A 10,415-nucleotide genomic window follows, 5' to 3' on the forward strand; every position below is an offset into this window, starting at 1 on the left:
CCTTTTTATTTAAAATCCATTGTAATTTATTCCTGAGGCCATATTTTGTCCACTAAATAAACCTCTCCCAAACCTTTCCCGTAAATTTCTGACATAGTGCAATTAACTGCAACATGCATTACTCAAGCCCACATTACTTAGTATCCACTGCTTTTCTCCTCTCTGCATGACAGAGAGTCCCATTGCCACGGCAACTTTGAGGAAGTTCTAACAGGCATAGGCACAATCAGATGAACTCCAGCCAATTGAGTCTCATTCTCATAAGCATAATCCAGTCTATTTGTCTTTTTTCCTCAAGATCATCCCTAATTTATGGACTTAAAATATTCCATTTCTATGGACTAAATAGGATTCATTTTCCTACTCATATACAATAGAATGCCTTCCAATCAATATTATTCTGAGTCCTGGGATGGAACACTTGATCTCATCTGAAGAGTCCCCTCTGTCTCTCAGCCCAAGGTATGTTTGCACCTTTTCAATGTTTATTCTACCCATTCTGGTGCAAAGATCAGTCTCCTTCACTGAAAAACAGAGACAAGATTTGGGCAATTTTTTTTTTCCTAATTCCCCACAAATATCCATCTCTCAATTTCATGGATGCTTGGACTTTTCCATCCCCTCTCTTTCCCCTCCCCTCCTTTTTCTCTTCCCTTCCCCTTTCCTTCCTTTCTTGCCTATGGTGAACATCTTTCTCTCTCTCTATTTTTTTAGGTCACAAAAATAGTTTGTGTCTGACATTAGCCTTCCTTAGGCAATTTTTTTTATTTATTTATTTTTTTAGACAGTGTCTTGCTGCTCTGTTGCCCAGGTTGGACTGCAACCTCAACCTCTCGAGTTCAAGTGATCCTCCCACCTCGGTCTCCAGAGTAGCTGGGACTATAGACACATGCTACCATGCCCAGCTAATTTCATTTTTTTTTTTTTTTTTTTTTTTTTTTTTTTTTTTAGTAGCAATGAGTTCTCATTATGTCGCTCAGGCTTGCGTGGAATTCCTAGGCTCAGGAGATCCTCCTAGTCTCCCAAAATGCTGGGATTACAGGCTGAGCCACCTTGGTTGGCTGTCAGGCAATTCTTATGTTTTGTGTCACCCTCTTGTATTTGGCTTTGGTTATAATCCCATATTTTCATTTTTAAAAATTATTTATGGTTAATTCCAAGTTTAAAAACAATGTAGATCCCTATAGAACATTTTTTAGACAGAAAAAGAATTACCCACTCCTACATATATCATGATTCCACCAAGCAGAAGTAAGCACAATATGTTTTATGTTTTCCTAGTCATCGTTATTGTTGCTTTTGCCTTTAAACTTTTTTTTTAAGATGGAGTCTCGCTCTGTCGCAAGGCAGAAGTTCAGTGGCACGATCTGAGCTCAATGCAACCTCCATCTCCTGGATTCAAGTGATTCTCCTGCCTCAACCTCCCAAGTAGCTGGGACTACAGGTGCATGCCATAACACCCGGCTAATTTTTTGTCTTTTTAGTTAGAGATGGGGTTTCACCGTGTTAGCCAGGATGGTCTCGATCTCCTGACCTCGTGATCTGCCCACCTCCGCGTCTCAAAGTGCTGGGATTACAGGCGAGAGCCACCGCACCCAGCCAAACATTTTTTAATATTTAAAAAATCTGAGATGACCAGGGAGTTTTTATTTAATCACATTTTAGATATCTAATTTTTTCTTCCTTCATCAATCAGATTATTTGCATTTTTAGTTCAAATTAAATTTATGAAAGTTTCCAAATCTTCCTTGGTTTTTATTTCAGAGGATTTATAGCCTTTATTCTTTTCTAATTCTGGAGATCTTCACATACCTGAGGTAGAAGAAAATATTTAAATTAAAAAAAATCAAATTTTTGAGATCAACCTTCCCAAATTACAGTCTGATAGCCAGATCCCATTCTTTGCTTTTACAAACTGAAAAGTGGCATGATCGCTTTTCTTCATGGTTTCTGTGAAAGTTCAAAAACCAGTTTCTTCTTGTGGCTCACAATTAGGCCCAGAGTTGCTGCTAGGTCCCCTGGTTATTGAGGAATTGCTACCATCACAACTCCTTTTCCTGTGATTTTTTTTTTCCCGTTTCAAATTTTCATTTGTTTTTAGCCTAAAACAAATAAACAACTAAAACTCTAAAATTTTTAGTTGTTGCTTGATAAATAAGAAACAAAATAACACAATCTCAGGGTCCTTGGTGAAAACTGTATTTCTCGCTGAAGAAACTGCACCTTTTTACTGGTTTCAGAAAAAATGAGACCTCTTTTTCATTAGCATTTATCAACAGTACAAGTTTCTTTTCATTTTTATTGGCATTGGAATTGTATTCATTACTTCCAATCAATATTCTTTCTGGTATATTGATATAGTAGCAGCCTAGCATAAAACTATTATTTAAAATCTACTTTTGTATTAAATACACTTGTCTTTGAAATGAAGAAAATAGAATATGGATTTTTAGGGACAGGTGTATACTATGCACTATGACAAAAACTAAGGAAACTACTTAGTAAAATTATAATTTCTATATTAATGTTGCAAATTAAAGGGACATGTACAAAATTAGAAAATTTTCTGAATAAAGAGCTCTACAATTATATTATAATTGCTGAGTATTGAAAATTACTTTGCATAGTTATATTTCAACTTTGGTAAGGATTTTATGTGATACATATCACAATCATATATGTTACATATCAAGATAGTACACAGCACCATCATTGGAAATGCTTGTATGTTGTAATGCTATATACAAATTTTAATAGCAAGGATTTAACAGAAGTTTGTCAGTCATAACAGTGATAGTGACTTATGATGGAATGTCTCATAATAGCAGACTTCTGGGAACAATTGAATCCACAAAATAATGTATCCACTTCTAGTTAAAGGGTTTGATGTAAAAAGTTTTGACTGAATTAAATCCATGCATGTCTTAGTTATGTCTAAGATGAGGAATGCTTTCCCAGAGTTAAATCCCTGAGACCATTTTTCTACTCCTAATCTGAATGGAGTTCCCGAAACTCATAGTTTGTCCTATTCTAACCGTGGCTTCTTTGACAAATCTGTGTCTAGAAGTCAAGAGAGAAATTACAGTTAGAAGCTGTTAAAAATAAACTCAGCTCATTTCAGCATCTTCTCCAGTGGTATTATCTATCTGCTCAACCTCCTTTTCTCTCTAGTGTGAGTCCAATCTTCTCTCTGGCACTAGAAGACAGTTCAGAAGTAAACGAGCAAAGCACGTCACTAGTGTTCAACATCTTGATCACAGAGTATCTGGTGAGTAATGGTGCCAGACGTATGAGTAAAGGGCATTGACTGGTAGCTCCATTTATTTAAAGATAACATGCTTTACATTTCCTTGACCTTTATGTCTAATCCAAATGACGTGTCATTTAGAATAATGACAAATTTTGATATTTTGAATATGAAATGAAAACAGCTCCTGTAGTTGGATTATTTTGATGTAAACTCATTTTGGTGTATAGATATTAGCATTTAGTTTATCTTATTTCCTTTCATGAAAACAAATGGAAATATATATTATTTTCAGTACAAAATGTATGAAATAATTTTGCGGGTAGAAATATTTTCAAGGCTTGTGCCTGAAGAAAATTTTAACCCAAATAGTCTCAGGGACGTCTCATACAATAGAACATCCAATAAAAATACAGACTTGAGAGTAATGGAACTCTAACTTCAGAGAAACCTGAAGATTTTCACATAACGTGGGTGAAGTATAGGAATGTAGGGATTAGGAGCTAAAGTCTTACAGTCAAGATGCCTGGATTTGTTTCTCTGCTTTTCATTTTAGCAGCTGTCAGAACTCAGTGTGTTTTAAATCCACTTTCTGTCTCAATTATCTTTATGTCAAAATTGAGCTCACTTCTCTGGTAAGGGTGAAATGTGAATAATATATTTCATTTTATTTATTTATTTAACTTATTTTTTTAAAGACAGACTCTTGCTGTGTCGCCAGGCTGGAGTGCAGTGGCACGATCTCAGCTCACCGCAACCTCCACCTCCTGGGTTCAAGCGAGTCTCCCACCTCAGCCTCCTGAGTAGCTGGGATTACAGGTGTGTGTCACCACACCAAGCTAATTTTTGTATTTTCAGTAAAGGCAGGGTTTTGCCGTGTTGGCCAGGATGGTATCATACTCCTGGCCTCAAACAATCCACCCGCATCAGCCTCCCAAAGTGCTGGGATTCCAGGGGTGGGCCACCACACCCAGCCAGATAATGTATTTTTAAAGTGTGCTGTAGTAATTGGCATCGGGTAATCATTCAGTAAATTGTGGCTATTATTGTTAGGCAGGTTTTCAAACTTTGGGCCATGTGGCCCACTGCAGATTACAGGGGCTCCAAGAGAGTCAGACAGGCAACAGTGGGTATGACCAGTTGAGTAACTGGTGGTGAAGTAAGCTTAGTTCATGGCTACACTGATCAACCCTACTTCTCCATCATCTCGCCTACGTGCCTCCTCTTTCTCCGGACTATTGTGTTTTTGGTCCTCCATTCATTCTGCTTCCTCTAAAACTCATACTTCCACGTCCCAATCAGAATAAGCAGTCAATTTGATTGAAAATAAGTAAACCAACAAAAGGGAAACGATGTCATTATCAACCTTTCCTGCAGCCTTCACCCAGTTCAATAGATATTCCAGCCACTGCTGTGGTTGTATAATGTGATTCAGGATGTGGAGGTTGTAGAATGAAAAAAATAAAATTAAATTCTGTAAAGTCAGCAAGTTAGCAGTACTTTGGGATATCTTGGTTGCTCTTCTAAAACATTCTCCCCACACACTTACGTGTTCTGTCCAAAGTTTATTAATGAGGAAGGAAGTTTAGGGGGAGAGCTGGGCCTAACACAGATTAAGAACCCAGGTGGCTGGGGAAGCGGCCATTCACAGCTTTGTGCTCCATCGCCCAGAGAGAATAGGCTAAGATGGTGGGGAGAGGGAGGGAGACGATATAAAAAATGTTTCTATTTCCCAGCCCAAGTCTGTCATCTTCTGTCTCCTGGGCACTGGGATAGAATTTCTTATGGCCCAAACCTCACTAAATTCCAAACGAAAACAACCCATTCAACTACTATTCACTTTGCTTCTCCTTGTCTCTCTCTCCATCTCTCTCTCTCTCTCCATCTCTCTGTCTCTCTCCTTCTCTCTCTCAGACTGTGGTGCGTGGAGGCATTTGGATATTATTTGGAATGTCACATTTTAAGTAGACACTTGCTTTCTCACAGATGTTCTAATGTCTACAGCTACCAAACCAAACTTACATGATATTCATTATTTATTGCTGTGTAACACAATTTACCACCACTGAATGTAGTGGATTAAAACAACACATCTGTTTGTGTGACTCCGGAGTCCAGGCAGAGCTTCCTTGGGTCCTATGATTAGGATCTTTCAGAGAAGCAGTCAAGGTATCATCTGGAGTTGGTTCTCATCCATAGGCTTGTCTAAGGAGGCATCCACTTCCCTGTTTCCATGTTGGCAGCATCCAGTTCTGTACAGCTGTAGGATTTGTGGTTGCTTGCTTCTTCAAAGTCAAAAAAAAAAAAAAATGAGAGAAGGATCAGGCAGAGTCTGCTAGCAAGAGGATGCAACATAATAATGCAAATGATATCACATCTCTTTGGCCATCTTCCAGTGGTTAAAGACAAGTCCCAGGTCTTGCCCATACTCAGAGGCAGTAATTACACGAAGTGTGAACACCAGGAGGTGGAACACATGGCAGTCACCTTTGGAGCCTATCAACCACACTCTCCTCCTTGGCAGAAACATCCTATTTGACTTATTCCAGTCAAGCCTCCAATTTGGGATCTTCAAGACATATTAAAAATTCCATCTATTGTTATCCACCTTGATAATGTTTAAAAGAGTTTTTATAGACATTGTTCTTGATAGACTGGTATTCTTTAGTGTTAAATTTCTTAAGCTTAGCAGTCCTTTTGCTTTATTTCATTAAAAAGATTCAAGAAAGATAAAGCAATTTTTCTATATTTGCATTGCTGTTTTTATATTTGATATCTTGTTGCTATATCTCAATACTGTAAGGTGCAATGGAATGAACAAATTTATTTAATCATTAAAAACCTCTCAAAATTTTATAATCGTTTATGACAATGTAATTCCTTCATAATTTTCATCAGCTTTATTTCCTTCAGAATGGGTTAGTGACCTCATCTCTCATATATTGCTTCTTGCCTGACGATTCTTAGTCAACATATTCCTTCTGGTTTTAAAAATCATTGTTACTTTCTTGGGTTTGTGAGGCAGCACATGATGAAAAATGGATTTATTATTTTATTTGTATTTTTTGCATGGACCACCAATAATACTGCTAGCTCTATGTTTTGCTTTGGTTCCGGCAACCTAAAGCAGAAGAAATGTTTTCACATTATTTCTTCTTTCACTTGCCAAATCAATCACTGAGATGGTACAAGACACATTATACTATGGCGGCTCTTCAGAAGCCTTGGAAGTAGGTTTGACGACATTTGGTCTCATCAATTCCACAGGAAAGGCAAAGGATACTTCCTCTGTTCAGGAAAGCACATAAGCTTTGAAATAAACATCCAGGTATAATTTAAAATAACAAACTGTAATCTATATAACTACATAAAACCTTTAAAAATAATCACCCTTGAAAACAAATGTATTATTTCTATTCTGGCCATGCCGGAATTCCTGGATACTTGTAATCAGAGGTAATGCTGTATCCCTACGATGACATCAGGAAGTACAGGTGTTCTTCTCTGTATTCCCTGACAGAAAATGTATATTTCCATGGTATCCCAGGATCACCCACACAGAAATATGGAGGGTACCACATACAGTTTGTTGAGTACATTACTGACAGGTTTAATGAATAAGCAAATATTCTAATTTCTGCACATATATTTAATGTCGGTTGGTATCTAAATACAAATATTTAAGCACAAAGTTATTCTTTATTATTTAACCTTGGGTAGATTTTGTTGGATTTGGCTTTTAAAGACTGTAACTGGATACAGTGATGGGCAAGATACTTTTTAACAGGTACTGGAAATAAAGAATCAGACATTGTCAAAGGCATACTTGTGGCTTTTTCCTAGAGTAAGAATTTCAGAAGAGTAATCTCAAAAAGAATGAAATTTGTAGATAGATACATTTCACCATTAAAATTAATTATATTGTGTTCTATAATTCAATGTTTTTAGTATGTATTAAGTAAGCCATCTGTTATCAGAATGACAGTATTGACCAGTAGAATGCATTCCAGACTTGGAGTGAAAAGGATTAACTTTGAATTCTGACTCCATCCCTAGAATGGAAATTTCTCTTCTACTCACCTCCATCACCTGTGAAATGAGGGTAATAAGAGCATTCTTTCCTGCTTCCCAGGGCTGCCATGCATGTCAAAACACATGTGATGGTGCTTTCGTAAACTCTAAAGCAACTGTAAGCTTTTATTAGAAGTTAGCTTCTGTAAATATACATTGTTCTGGGAATGCAATCACACACAAAACTACAGCATTAAAACTCATGATGCAGCAATACCAAGCATGCAGAGGGAGGCTTTAAAAAGTTAATGAGATATGAGACCAGTAAATACCTAAGTGGAAAATAATTATTTTCTACTTGCTCGACACTGTAAAGATAACAGTATGTCCAAAATTCAGGAAAAGCTTTTTATCTGGTCATGTTGCTATCTATGGCTCCTTGTGTGGGGAGGCAGGAATGAATGGCAGGTCAGAGGAGGCAGATATGCTGTCAGAAATATCATTTGGATTCTAAATGAAAGTATTAGGAAGCTTCCTTGGAGAGGGCTGAGTTGTAAGAAACTGAAAATGGGAAATATTTGCCCAAGAGACAAATTCTTCACACAATATTTAGTTTGCTTCCTTAGAGACTATTCCTTTCAATTTTAGAACAATACTGCTCACTGAGATTGAGAATTTAAATAACTTTTCTATAGCCAATTGTGGACTCTATTCTAAAAAAAAGAGCAAAAGAAGCAAAAACATTTGTAGAAAGAGAAAAATACTGCCCAGCTTGAAGTATTTCTCTTGGTGTATATATTGTAGGCATAAAGTACGCTTAGTGTATAATGTGCTTAGTCTATTTTAACACGTATTCTAAGCCCTACTTAAATTTACCAACTTGCTGAAATGGCATCGATTCATATTTCTGGACTGTTACCAGGAAACTTCTGTGGATTTCTTAGATATGACAAAAAAGGCAAACATTGATAGTGAGAATGCCAGTCATTTAAAAGACAAAACAAATAGACTACTTTAAACGGAAAGAATAACCAATCCCATCCTCAAAAAACAGTACACCTTTAAGCATATACATATGCACATACTTAAATATACACACACGATGGAAGGCTGATACCTTCACAACCTAGTGTAATGGAAATAAAGTCCTCATGAAATATATTTTCCCTCTCATACAAGCTGTAAAGTCACAGCAGACTAGATTATATTCCATAGCCAGAAGCACTACCTTTTATTCATACAGTAGATGGGGTAAATCATCAGAATTATATAGCAGGGACATGTTTCCCCACAACTTCAGCTAGTGAAAACTTCAAAAGGTAGAAAAAAAAATCTCTCTAATATTGGATCACATTACTGATTTGTGGTATTTTCTAAATCATGGTAATAAATTCAGTACAAAATTCTTTTAGTAGATTTCATGGCAGAGCACAACAGTGAGTCGAAAGAAATGTAAAGGACTGAAGTAATCAAAGAAAGAGTGGCACAGCTTAGGCTTGTTTGGTGAGTACATAGCCTTTTTTTCCTTTCACACCTATGTTTATGCATATCTCACAATAACAATAATTATAATTATTTTGTTGTTAACCATAGAGCTTTCCTTTTATAAGAGAGAAGATCCATCAAGAGTTATTGATGAACTCTGAGTTAATGTTCCAAACCGTTTTTTACAGACCTGGAAGGTATATGTTCAAAAGTATTCCAAATATATTTTTTAAAAAGTTGTGTGCTGGTTTTATCAAATGAGTCTGCTAAAATTAAAAATGAAACAAGTAAACCCCCCATAGACTATTTATAGCTGAAATCAATAACTCATCTAAAACAGCATGCATATCTAGAAATACACTTGCTAATAGGTTCACTTGACCTATTTCTAGTAACGATAATGTTTATTTTACTTTCCTGTGAACTGAATATGTTGCTTAACAATGACATTTGTAAGCAGATACATGAATCTTTGAGAGAAAATTTGAGGAACCAAAAAATGTCACAGGAAACTATTACATTGGAGAAGGTAATAGTTTCCATCATTCTGTCTATTCTATGGAGAGGAAGGTGAAGGTACAAATTCCATATCTTTAAATATACAGGTAACGAGTTTTCAGTGATAGGTAGATGGACACCCACCCACACGAATCTGCTTCGGTTTATCCTTCCCTCAAAAGTGTGTATTTACAAAAGTAAGGAGTTAATTCCTAAAGTTCTGAGTTAGAATCAACATGTTAACTTTTCTCTTCATGAAAAACCTTCCCTGAAAACAAGTGTCACTAGCTCTGGTCAATTAGGATTACCTGCTAAGAGATATTAATGTGTGTATAGTGCCCATGGTCTTATGGTTGTCTTGTGATTGTATATTTTAAAAATCAGTTATATCCTCACTGAATACTAAAAATTTGATCATTATTGGCTGGGAAATTCAGTTTTCTTGCAGGTATGAGTTAAACCTTTGAATAAGCCTTACTTTGATGAATTATTATTGAAGTCTTTGCTCAAATGTCATCTTTTCACTGAGGGCTTTCTTCACCACCCTATTAAAATTGTAATCCCAGGCCGGGTGCTGTGGCTCATGCCTGTAATCCCAGGGCGTTGGGAGGCCAAGGCAGGAGGATCATTTGAGGCCAGGAGTTTGAGGCTATAGTGAACTATGACTGTGCCACTGCACTCCAGGTTGGGTGACACAGTGAGACCTCCTCTCTCTATATATATACTGATATACATACACACATACTTATATACTTTCTCCACCCTGCAGTTGATGCCACTTAATGGCCCCACCTTTTTCTTTTTTTCTGTAGAACTATTCACCTTCTAAAATGTTACATGGTTGACTTATATGTATTGTTTATTGTATTAAGCCATTCTTGCAAGGCTATAAAAAATATCTGAGACTCTTTAGTTTATAAAGAAAACAGGCTTAATTGGCTCACAGTTCTGCAGGTTTTACAGGACGCATGACACTGACAACTGCTTGGCTTCTAGAAGGCCTCAGGAAGGTTACAATCACGGTAGAAGGTAAAGGGAAAACAGGCACTTCACATGGTGAAAGTAGGAGCAAGAGAGAGAGTGAGGAGCGGGAAGGTGTCACATACTTTTTATTTTTTATTATGTATTTTATTATACTTTAAGTTCTAGGGTACATGTGCACAACGTGCAGGTT

General features: G+C 36.7%; 1 long non-coding RNA gene across 1 annotated transcript; it reads left to right on the top strand.

Moving 5' to 3' along the window:
* The first annotated feature begins 326 nt into the window (after positions 1–326).
* LOC129524329 (uncharacterized) lies at positions 327–8,717 on the top strand. Its single transcript, XR_008668111.1, has 3 exons — positions 327–462; positions 3,172–3,268; positions 8,671–8,717. It is a non-coding gene; the product is annotated as an uncharacterized lncRNA (long non-coding RNA).
* The last annotated feature ends 1,698 nt before the right edge of the window (positions 8,718–10,415 follow it).

This window comes from Gorilla gorilla, chromosome 7 (assembly GCF_029281585.2).
Source record: "Gorilla gorilla gorilla isolate KB3781 chromosome 7, NHGRI_mGorGor1-v2.1_pri, whole genome shotgun sequence".
NCBI classification, from domain to species: Eukaryota; Metazoa; Chordata; class Mammalia; order Primates; family Hominidae; genus Gorilla; species Gorilla gorilla.